Raw genomic sequence first — 11,816 nt, 5'->3', positions numbered from 1 at the left:
CGATCCGTCGCTCTGATTCGACTTGAAGACGGGTAAATGTTACAACACACACTTTGCATTTGTAATTATTAGTATGTTATCGTTACTATCGATGTAAAATATGTAATATGATGTAAGTATGTTATTTTGTGACTAATAAATATCATGATTTCTATAGGTACTCTTTGGTCATGATCTAGTCATGGCTGCAAAATATAAGAGAACTGACGTTGTCATGGGTTTGCGCTAGGTCGCCCCTGCGCAGAGCTTGACTAATATGCCCTATTGATAGCATGGAAATGCAGTGCTTTCAGATTGCACTTTTTCGTGCAAGTAGCTTGCTGGTTTTGATATACTTTTATTTATTTATACAGCAAAGCTTACAGTGAAGACTAAAAGCGTTATATGTATAAGTAGCACCTATTAACTAGTACGTAAGTGGGCAATATAACTGAGATATTGCCACGAGAGTTGAAGTGAATGATTTCACACACAGCTTCATGAAAAACTGATTGCACTAAAAGCAGAAGAATGAAATGAACGAATGAATGACAAAATTCCGCTGTCATTACATGACATGTTCTTGTTCTGTCTGCTTATGAGCGAGAGTTTGTATGGTCAAACTTCATATTCATGAAAATATGACGTGGACACAGAAATGTGCAAAAGAGCAATCCTATAGAAAAGCTAAACACGCATTTATTAATACCTAAGTGTTTTTTCTGTACCAAAACTTGCACTTAATTCTTTATACATTCAATGTAATTGCATTATATCAATCATTAAATTTATTTGCAATACTTTAACAATTGCTACAAAATATATTAGGCCACGCTTCGTCAATCTGTTAATGTTCAATTAATAAAACCGTGTCCCACGATGTGGATCTCCCGTGTATCAATTGTATGAAACTGACAGCTGCCATTAACCTGCGCATCGTAAAACTGGCACGCGACCGGCGCGTGCGCGGGCGCCGTTGCGCGGTTCCGGTGGAGATTATAAAATTGTAGAACGTGCTCGCGGTCAAAAGATTTTTTATGAGAATGCACCTAATATGAAATAAAATTTATTTGAATCCTTGTGAGAGTATGTTATCTAAATTGTAACCTGTGGCAACTTTACTGGTTAGTGTATAATCTAAGATTTTTGTTTTTATTAATTAGCCTTATTGTACCGTATGATCTGTTTTCATAGATCTTGCGTGTAATTTATTTGTTTGTATAGTTGATAAAATGTCGGCCAGAGATACATTCGTCATAACAAGTATCAATTTGTGACCGGTTTATGGCGCTTACTATTATAGCCATTGCTGGCTTTACACACCGTCGCAAACCATGTTATTGTTGACAGTTTTTTTACCCGACTGCCCGAAAGATGTAAAGATGTATGTTTTTGCATTTATTGATTGGGATTTTGTATTTTTTTATCAAGACTGATATTAAAATGAATGAGGGCACTGTGTTCATAGAATTGTTATTGGTCCTGTCAGCCTATTATTTACCGACATTTTGCATTGATTACCTTGTGTAGAGAGCAACATTTTGAACTTTGGCTCCCCAATTTAATCCTGGGACATTGACACCTGCCAGAAAATAGGTTCAATCACCTGCATTAATATCTGCCACAGCGGAGCGTGAAAAAATATTTGACACGTCCTACCAGCCCTATCTTTATGCACGTTTTCTTGTGTCAGATATTGGTGGCTAGTGTCTGTACACAACAAATCACGTATCCTCTTTTTTTGAATTAACATTCCTGCCTGACACGTCAAAACTGTAATTATCAATCACATTAGCAATTCCTCCCTTACTGCCGTTTGCATCACGCGCGGCGCTGCCTAATTACACGTCCGCCATCTTTGATCTTTGATCGCTCTTCCGCATCGGCGCTGGCGCACGCCCGCGCTTTTTCGAACTCATTTGCACATGAACTGTGGGGAAGGAAAGACGTGAATTTGAATATTTAATTTTGTGAGGGTTCGGTTTTGAGAATTGTATTTTAATTTCCTATGATATATATTTATAGAACAACACAGATTATTATAGTTTTACACGCTTTTATTTGGTTTCACTTCTTTTAATTTGTTAAAATATAAATATCATGGGACACCAGTTGCTCTAGTCTTAAACTAAACAAAGCTTGTAATATGGGTACTAAGAAGGCAACGACTAAACATAATTGTAAAGAAAAATACTTGAATCTTATACATTTAAACGAGCAATTCTTGTACATATGTATGTATTTATCTCGGAAACGGTTCCAACGATTTCGATGAAATTTTGTATGTGGGGGTTTTCGGGGATGAAAAATCGATCTAGCTTGGTCTTATCTCCGGGAAAACGCTCATTTAATGAGTTTTAGCCCGAGCAAAGCTCGGTCGCCCAGGTACTACATATTAATCGTCCATGACTCGAGAGCAAATATTCGTATTATTCATACAAATATCTGCCCTAACCGGGATCGTACCCCGGACCTCTAAATACCCAGTCGTCAAATTTTTTGTTCTAAATCCTTAAGTGTTTTTGGAACGCAAAAATGACACAGTGGTTCACTGTATGAAGATATTTATAAAAAAACTGATTGTTGCACTCACTCTTACTATTTTTCTCAATTATTGAGCCATATTTGAATTACCATTTTAACCTTTAGAATACCTAAGTACCTATAGTAAAAAAACCGCACACTAAAAACACCCAACTCTTTAGCAATAATAACCTATAATCGCCCATCAAATGATGTAAATTTGCATAAAACTCATGTTATGTCATGCGTGGTGGCATTTTGAATCAATTTTCTTGCATTGTGCTCCGTTTACGGCTGGTTTGACATCGTAAATAACTGCCCACGCGCTTGACCAAGTTGCGTGGAGGGAAACAAGATGTGATAATGATCATGCATCTCATTAAAGCCCTTGGTGAAGCTTTGACTCGGCCAGATGCGGCTGCCTTGGAGGATCTTCTTTTCATGGACAAAGAAAATTACAATGTTGTAAAATTATTGGAGGGCGTGAAAACAAAATAAAATAAAAATTCAAGGGGGACTCCCATACAGCAAACGTGATTGTTTTGCAGTTTTTTTGTTTGATATTAATGACGGCAACAGGTGCTTGAAATATTCACAAAATCTTTAGTTTTATAATCACTTTAAAAGTAAATAAATAATAAAAATTAAATAAATATTTAAGAAGAGCTCCCACAACAAACTTGATTTTTTACCGTTTTTTTGCTAATGTCTAATGTTGTATAGATAGTACGGAACCCTTCGTCCGCGACTCCGAATTGGCTTGTTTCTTCATATTCCATTTTATTCATCTCACTATGCGAACACGCGGTTTAACTAACCTAATTGGCTTGTTTCTTCATATTCCATTTTATTCAATCTCAAAGCATAAAAATATATATTTTGCTCGCCGATCAATTCACCCCATCTTTCCTCAACGTGGAATCAAAGCATAAAAAATATTTGATGTCGTCTTGATCCCGCAGAAGGTAAGCAGGACCTTTATTCACTTTGCGAAGTTTTCTCAGCATGAATTCTTTTTCTTGTTGCAAAGAGAAATGCACCCCGCAGTTGAAGAAATAAAGTTCGCCTCGGGTAATTAGGGCTGCTTTTCTTTGGGAACAGTGCACACGTAGCAACTTTTAACAGGCACTGGCGGACAGAATAAGAGTATAGATATCCAACTTATATTATAAATTACCCGCGGCTTCGTATGCGTAATCCATTAAATAATAAATAAATAAATATCATGGGACACTTGACACCATTTGACCTAGTTCCAAACTAAGCAAAGCTTGTACTATGGGTACTAGGCAACGCATAAACATACTTATGTAAGGCATTAAACACGGGATCCACCATAACGCATTTATTATCAATATCATCCGTCCCTTTTCTACACACTACGTTACTCCTATGTAGATTCATCTTCCCTTTCATTCATAGCTTAAGCTTACATCAAATAAACTCACGCATTCTGTCTCTATCGCACCTATACGTTCCTATTAATTATCACCTTACACTTATATAGATAAATACATACTTAAATACATATTAAACATCCAAGACTCGAGAACAAGCATTCGTATTATTCATACAAATTCCTGCCCCAGCCGGGAATCGAACCTGGGACCTCAAGTTTCGTATCAGGTTCTCTAACCACTAGGCCATCTGATCGTCATTAGATCCGGCAGTTGAATAAAAATTTCGGGATTTTACGAAATTCCCATGGCAATCCATAAAATTTAGATTTTACAAGCGTTGGCCAAATTTCATATCTACCTCTAATCCCAGTGGTTGAAGTTTTGGGATTTTATACCGATATTTTAGCGTGAATAAGTTACAAACACTCACATACATACAAACTTTCGCATTTATAATATTAGATGCGAAAGTTTGTGAGTACTTATGTGTGTGTGTGTGTGTGTGTGTGTGTGTGTGTGTGTGTGTGTGTGTGTGTGTGTGTGCGCGTGTTGCTTGCTTCATATTTTTTGTTAATCGGCAAAAAAGTGTGTGTAGTGAAAATTACATTACATTACATGTCATTGTCAAAATATAATAAAAATACCATAAAATTACAGTAAAGACAATGATCCAAATAAAATAAAATAAAACATCAATTTTACAAAACTATGCAAATAATTATAATTACTTATGTCCATGTGTAATATCATGTCAAAAGAAACAATTATGAAATACCTACATACGTATTCCATCGTATCGGGTGGTAGGTGGTAGGACCTTGTGCAAGGTCCGCCCGGATTGCTACACCATCTTGCTCGCTAATCCTGCCGTGAAGCAGCAGTGCTTGCACTGTTGTGTTTCGGCGTGGAGAGTAAGACAGCCGGTGAAATTACTGGCACCTGAGGTATTCCATCTTAGGCCTCTAGGTTGGCAACGCATCTGCAATACCCCTGGCGTTGCAGATGTTTATGGGCGGTGGTGATCTCTTACCATCAGGAGACCCACTTGCTCGTTTGCCATCCAGTCGAAAAAAAAAAAAAAAAAAAAGGTGTTTTACACATTTCCTCGGCCGCCATTGCACAGTTTTTCCCGCGTCCAACGCGCAGTAAAGACACGAAAGTTCGCGGGCCTCGTTAACTGTTGGACGTAACGAGCTCTTTTAGCGGTATCCCGACACTTGTGATATGTCATCGCGGCGAGGGTTCGGAACAGTCATGGTGGGTGAAGTCACGAAAACCTGCTTTGGAAGGTACGATGTTGCCATTCTTAGTCTGGAAAAATATTCTTGAGTCATCATCATCGTCATCCCGGCCATAAGTCCCGCTACTGGACACAGGCCTCCTCTCAGAATGAGAAGGCTTGGGCTGTAGTTCCCACAAGGGTCCAGTGCGAATTGGGAACTTCACACAGTATGGAATTGTTTCGAAGGTTTGTCCAGGTTTCCTGACTATATTTTCCTTCGCTGTAGAGCTGGTGTTGACCACCAATTTGACTAGATCATGTAACATAAACCAATACTTTCTGGCAAAACCGAAGCCCGCAAAACGGGTAAGTTTACCCCAAAGCGGGTGTCACTGCGGGAAGTGGTGCCAAATGACCCTGTTTACAGCGGCTAGCAGCCGTAAACAAATCTATGGCTCGATCGGATGGCGACTTTGAACCCTAAGTTATATCTAGAAAGACTAATTATAATAATAATAATAATATAATAAGCCATTTATTTCGGACAGAATCCATAGAGGTTAGTTACAATGAAAATACAAACAAGTGGTGTTAGTAGGTAGGTACGATCAAAAATAATTATAATAATGACGATAAAAGATCTTCATAGTTTCTGAATTAGAAAAGTGACACCAATAAAAAAGTATTTTTATTGTTTGAAAAAGTATTTAAAAAATTTCACTTCTCATACTCGTAAAGTTCTAGGCGACATAATAGTACATTGTGTTTTAAGGGCGGTAAACAAGGAATTTCGAACGAGAGTCTATTAGAAGCCCGAAGTCGAAGACTGAGGGCTTTAATGAGTCGATGTTCGTAATTCTAGTACCGCCCATGCGACATACAATGTTTTTCATCACATTTGCGAGTAAAATTGTATATTTGTAAAAGAAAAACTAATATTTTTTCAATCGCTGACTACGCTCTTGGCAACGCCAGCCTCCGCGCCGCCCCACCCCACGCAGCATGTGCCCGACGTGCGCGCGCCGCGCTCCTGCACGTCATGCAGTATCACACTCATTTACCGACCTTGGGCTTCATGACAAGAAAATTAGTACGGGCAATGACTCATTTACCGACCACGGGTTTCATGACAAGCACATTAAGGTCGAGGGTTTTATTTGGGGGGTTGCAACCAAGGTAGCCTGCATGTTTCGACACTGTTTACGAGCAAGTGTGATGAAAAATGACTTTTTAGTGCATAAAGTAAAATCTTCGTCTAAGACTAAGGTAATAAGGTGTCAAGAGCCACAAACGAAAAAGTTTCTACATATATTTTTTAATAATTTTTAGGTTATAATAATAATAAAAATCCATCAAAATAAATCAATAAAACTAAAAAAAATATAACTAGGTATATAGTAATTCATGAAAAATAAAAGGACTAGGTACTAGGTAGGTTACGTGAACAATTGTTTCCACTGTTGCTATTTAATTTCCTCACAATCGAAGTGAAAAGCAGAGTGTAAACTCAAGCATTAAACCCATTTTCCCCTCGACGTGTCTATCCACCCTCACCGTATCGGCTCTGGTGGCTACATATATGAACGCCTCGGGTAAAATGGCTCTTTTTATGCTCTTGTTGTACAATCTACTATTTATTTCAATATTTAGTTTTGTTTTATTATGTGTGTCGCTTTCGTATTTAAGCTGCGATATAGATCTACTCAATGTTACTGGAATTTGTTTAAATTTGACAACGAAATTCACGTGCTCAAAATGAATTTTATATTCAGCGTGTAGGTATTGCTGATGTTCCATTTCCTCTTATATTTTTTATTCTGTGACTAATTGTGTCAAAATTTACACTGAAGACAAAGCTGACGTTCTCTATACAACTCGCAACTATTTATCAGGAACATTGTTGTCGGATACCGTCCAGAGTTTCGCACAACTTGATCAAACTGCGGTTATTGTGTTAAGGTTTTTGTTCAAGAGCACTAGAGGCTGATAGAGCCAGGAACAGTCATCGGCAATAATATCTGCACTAAGATTCCATAGAGTCTGATACATTTTTATGCACGCCTTGTTGTGTCATTCATTGATTGGTGACTGTACTGCATCAATCAATCGTTAAAAAAAACAAAGACAAGAACCTTCATTCAGATTTCTGTAAAAAATGGTTCATACGATGATGGAATATTAATTTAAAAAAAGTACAGCTGCATTGAGAACCTTCTTACTTCGTACGTCCGTTAAAAAAGACTAGTATATATAAAATACTAATATAAGGGTTAATCAACTTTTGAGTTTAGCTTGATGCCATGGTAACGTCTCCTGAGTTACTTATTAAAAGTATGATTTTTTGGGGACCACTTAAAGTTAGGAGTTGTGAAATTTTAAGGCAATTTCGTCATGGCTCATCTTCTACTATGTGTGTTAATAGTGCCTATAAATAACAAACATTTTTCTAACTAACAAAGTGTATCGCCGATGTCTCTTGAGTTACGGTACAGAATAACAACAGTAAAATGTTGATTGACCCATAATAATAACATAGCGAAATATCACAGTAACTTATACAATCATGAAGAAGGAATAGTCGCTAAGTTAACGTACATGTTGTATTGTTTTTTTAAGATTAACGTTACTCAAATATTTAGGTACTCCTAAAAAATTTTTATTTGACTTAATGGCATAATCACATAATCTATTTGTACTTCTATTTGGCTTCACGGCAGTCTGGATATAAAAAAATGACTTTTCGCCGTTCGCGACTAAGTCCACTCATTAAATAATGTCTCCGTTTAAAACGATGTATCGGCACCTTAATATGTTAAAAACTAAGCTAAGGGCATTTCCTTGGCGATTGAGCACGCCGCTCTACGTGAGAACTCTCACGATCCGCCCGTTGTCCATTGCGATCGACACAGTGTAGGTAGTTTACTCTTTATATTTCGAGTGAAAAAAAAACGGATAATCTGGTAAGCGAAACTGTGGTTACTTATATTTTATAGTACGGTGACTTAAGTGCAAATAATACTTGTAATGCCTTTAAAAAAGAAAATAATTTGAATCAGTTGAAACAGCGTGCTTGTTACGAAAAATCTAGTTATTTCGTGTAAATAATCTTCGCTATTATGTTAAATTTTTTGTTAATTTTTATTATTATTTTCTTTATTTTTTTTACATTCTTAGGATTAGGTTTTTATAATAGTTATAAAAAGTTAAATATAGAAAAGTACATACAAAATAAGAATATTATAAAAACCTATCCTAGTTTGCCGCTTTATTATTATTATTCTTATATATTTTTTTTATAATTTTCACTCATTACTCGTACCTATATACACGGGACTGAACGCAATCACGCATTTTTTATCGTTAAAATTGCCTCGACGCTCTTGGTCATGTTCCAGTACCTACCAGCAGCCTAAAGTTGAGCATTTCCGTGACCGTAGCCACTGCAATTCTTAACTTTGTACAGTTCGTTGTACATGTCAGTGTTTGTATCTTTTATTGGTGGTCTTTAGTACGTATTGGAAGATTAAAGCTCTACTAATGATATATACTGATCTACTAAAGATAGATATTTAATTATATAGGTAAAAGTATTTTATTTGTAATTAATTGAATTTATATTTTTTTAGTAATTATAATTATTAACAATTATTAAAATAAAATAAAATACCTTCCTGCAATTGTCATTCACGCTAGCTAAGATCTTTGTAGAACTACGAGTACATCTTTGTCGACAACAGTGGAGAGCCGCAATGCAATCCGTCGATCGTTAGCGATCTGAAAACTCCTGCGACGGTAGATTGGAGCCGGGTCGTCGTCCTCCTGGGAACCGGGCCTAATGCCCTGGCCTGAGCTTCAATAGCTCTTAGATTATGTCCACTGCGCCCATTGAAATGCGAAGCCTTTCGCTGAGCCAACAAATTATTTTAAACAAGCTAACGTAGGTTTTTACTAGAACAGCCTTTTCCTGTGGGTTGAGGGGTAATTTTTGGGGTGTTTCGTAAATCCTAACCATTATAAATTTTGATTTGATCATGAGTGTGTGCTTAGTGGTGAATGCGAACGTAGTTTCATCTAAAAATAGTGCTTTGAAGAAATTGCAGGCCACGCCATCCGTATGGTATAGTTGACTCAGTGGCGTGGCGTTAATATTTTCGCTAGGCAAGCCAGAGAAAAAGAGCAGCTTGATTTACGTATATAATACTCTTGGGAAACTGGGCAATAATGTTAGGCAAATTATTAAATATATTCTAGTTGGAAAGCAGTTTCTGCGATACGACTGTGTTGGTTGTAGACTAAATTAGTGTACTTAGTTTCTGCTATTAAAATGACATACTTGATGTTTCGTTTGGAAGTAGTTCTGATGTCATTTGTCAAAATTACATAATTTCAAAGGTATAAAAACAAGGGACACTACTAAAGTGTAATTTAAATTAAATTAAATTAATTAATAAACAATGATTTACCCCAGATTTAAAAGTTCGTTAGAGTTAAAAAATACCTTTTTAGAATGTAAGACAATTTCTGCATTCCTAGATACATTGCAATGTATATAGTAAGACAAGACACTGCACATTAGCACTATGTATTTATAAGACCAATTTTAGTTACCACGTCTAAAGCAAAATAAACTATTCATTTCATAATAAAACGTTCTTTCTATGTTGCGCTGTGGAACCAATAGCCGAGAGCCTCAGTCTGCAGCTGTTATTCCAACTCTTAACTCCGACAGCACTTTGTTTGCTTTGATCGCACCCGCTGCGCGCTGTGCAATCTTTGATAACGTCTTCTGCTGCTAGCTATCCATGTATATTGCATGAGAAAGAAGCATTTACGTTTTCATGGCGAAGGCAGAGATGCTTGTGTTCCATTTTTAAAAATCGTTTTGACTTTGGTAGCAACGGGGTTTGACGGGTCACTGGGGTATTTTTTTAACGCCTAACCGACATGTTTTGTTTCGATCGAACCAACCAATCCGTTGGCCTTTACCAAGAAGTGACAGGAGACGGCAACGCGCGTTTTCCACAGGGAAAAATATGACGGGCAAGAACCAAAATTAATGAGGGCTATCGCGTATGAATTCGCCGCTAGAGGCGCTAGTGTAGCGAGAGGTCTCCAAAATGTCAAATGTCACTGTTTTTGGGTGAGCTACGCGGGTTTATTTATAATTAGAATAGGTACTTAATTACTTGAATATTTTGCAATACCTGAAATTAATTATGGCATATTATGCGTTACGGGGCAATGAAAGTCTGTGTTTTGAAATAGTTTTATCTTTCAGAAACCTTTGTCCTCACATTTTTTCGAACAAAATGGGACTACGTGACACTGTGGCATGCTGCATATTTTTGTGGTACGTTTTTAAGGTATTAAATATGATTTAAATGTAAATTTTGTTTTGACGCCCGTAATAAATAACAAACTAATCACTATACTTCAGGCAGGACCTTTGTCTACAGTGGCGCCAATTGGTGAGCGCGAAATCGGTAGCCCCCTCCTAAGGATGTAGTAGTTAATGCTAAACATAAAATTTACTTTTTGTTTGTATGCAAATACACGCGCTAGATTCACAGTAAAACTACAGATAAAGCAAAACTTCTACCTCACATTGCCTATATAACCTTTTTAACCTACGGGTACGCCCCACACTCATGTGTGTCTGATTGTGATTAACGGTCCAGCAATAATTAAACCGCACTGTTTTTTTCCCTTAATTTCACCTAAGCCGACGATATGGCATCGCCATCGTTGGGGGCCAATCACGGAGGGTCCGAAAACCGCATTCTCATCGTAACCATGTCGATATCCATTAGTGATCGACCCCCATGAGCGTAATGACGTTCTGAAATTCTCTAATAGTGGACTTTTGTTATCAAAGGCCGATTCACCCTCTGTTACTGTGCACGCCTATTATCTTTTAGCTAATCATCCGAAAATGTTTATAACGAGCTCGTAATTTCTTACTGTAGATAACTGTTGAATCTACTTTGAATCTGAAAGTCATTTATATAAGTATTGTTTTCCAAAACTAATCTAGGTACTGTACTGTGCTTACCGTACACATCAGGTCACTTTTGCTATTTAGAAAGAAAATTAAACTACATTTATTCACAACACAAGACACAACAATAGTATTAAATATAAATTAAATAGACAACACGAAGGATAGTATGTGTCATTACGGTAGTGAATCAGAAGCTGGCTCAGCATAATAAACACCCCAGCTCTGATTTTCAGCCAGCACCGTTGCGCCGTTGCATCGTTGTATTTTATTTCATAAAAGAACACATTAAATCGAAAAAAATTGTGACGGCTCAATCTTTAAGACAAACTTAGACCATAATGTGCACCTTAGTGACCATGATAAAAGTTTCTTAGTGCTGAAGCCACAAATCTCGTTTCGAAACAAACTATAAGTTATATTCCGAATGGATTGATAGATCAACTACAAATACAGGCGGATGCAAACAGGAATGTTTCCACTGTGTATAATTGCCCCACGTTTGTAGCAATTAGTACCCCTTTCCTGCGTCCATTACTCGAATAAAGACCGTTAGTGTATCGAATGTCCAAATCTACTAAACATTGCTTAAACGCCGATTGATGTCCAAAAACGCATTGTGGGGCCATAAAAGATTATAAAGTACGGCTGGAAGATACAGAGCTTTTTGTTGATAATGGTGTTTTTATTCATG

The 11,816-nt window shown here is 37.1% G+C and overlaps 1 protein-coding gene across 1 annotated transcript in view; it reads left to right on the top strand.

The window, feature by feature from the left end:
* Positions 1–11,816, top strand: part of PlexA (plexin A) — a 457,831-nt gene that overhangs the window by 434,395 nt on the left and 11,620 nt on the right. The window lies entirely within an intron of this gene.

This window comes from Choristoneura fumiferana, chromosome 7 (assembly GCF_025370935.1).
Source record: "Choristoneura fumiferana chromosome 7, NRCan_CFum_1, whole genome shotgun sequence".
NCBI lineage: Eukaryota > Metazoa > Arthropoda > Insecta > Lepidoptera > Tortricidae > Choristoneura > Choristoneura fumiferana.
Note: the sequence above shows the minus strand (reverse complement) of the source record. Positions and strands in the feature narration are given on the sequence as shown.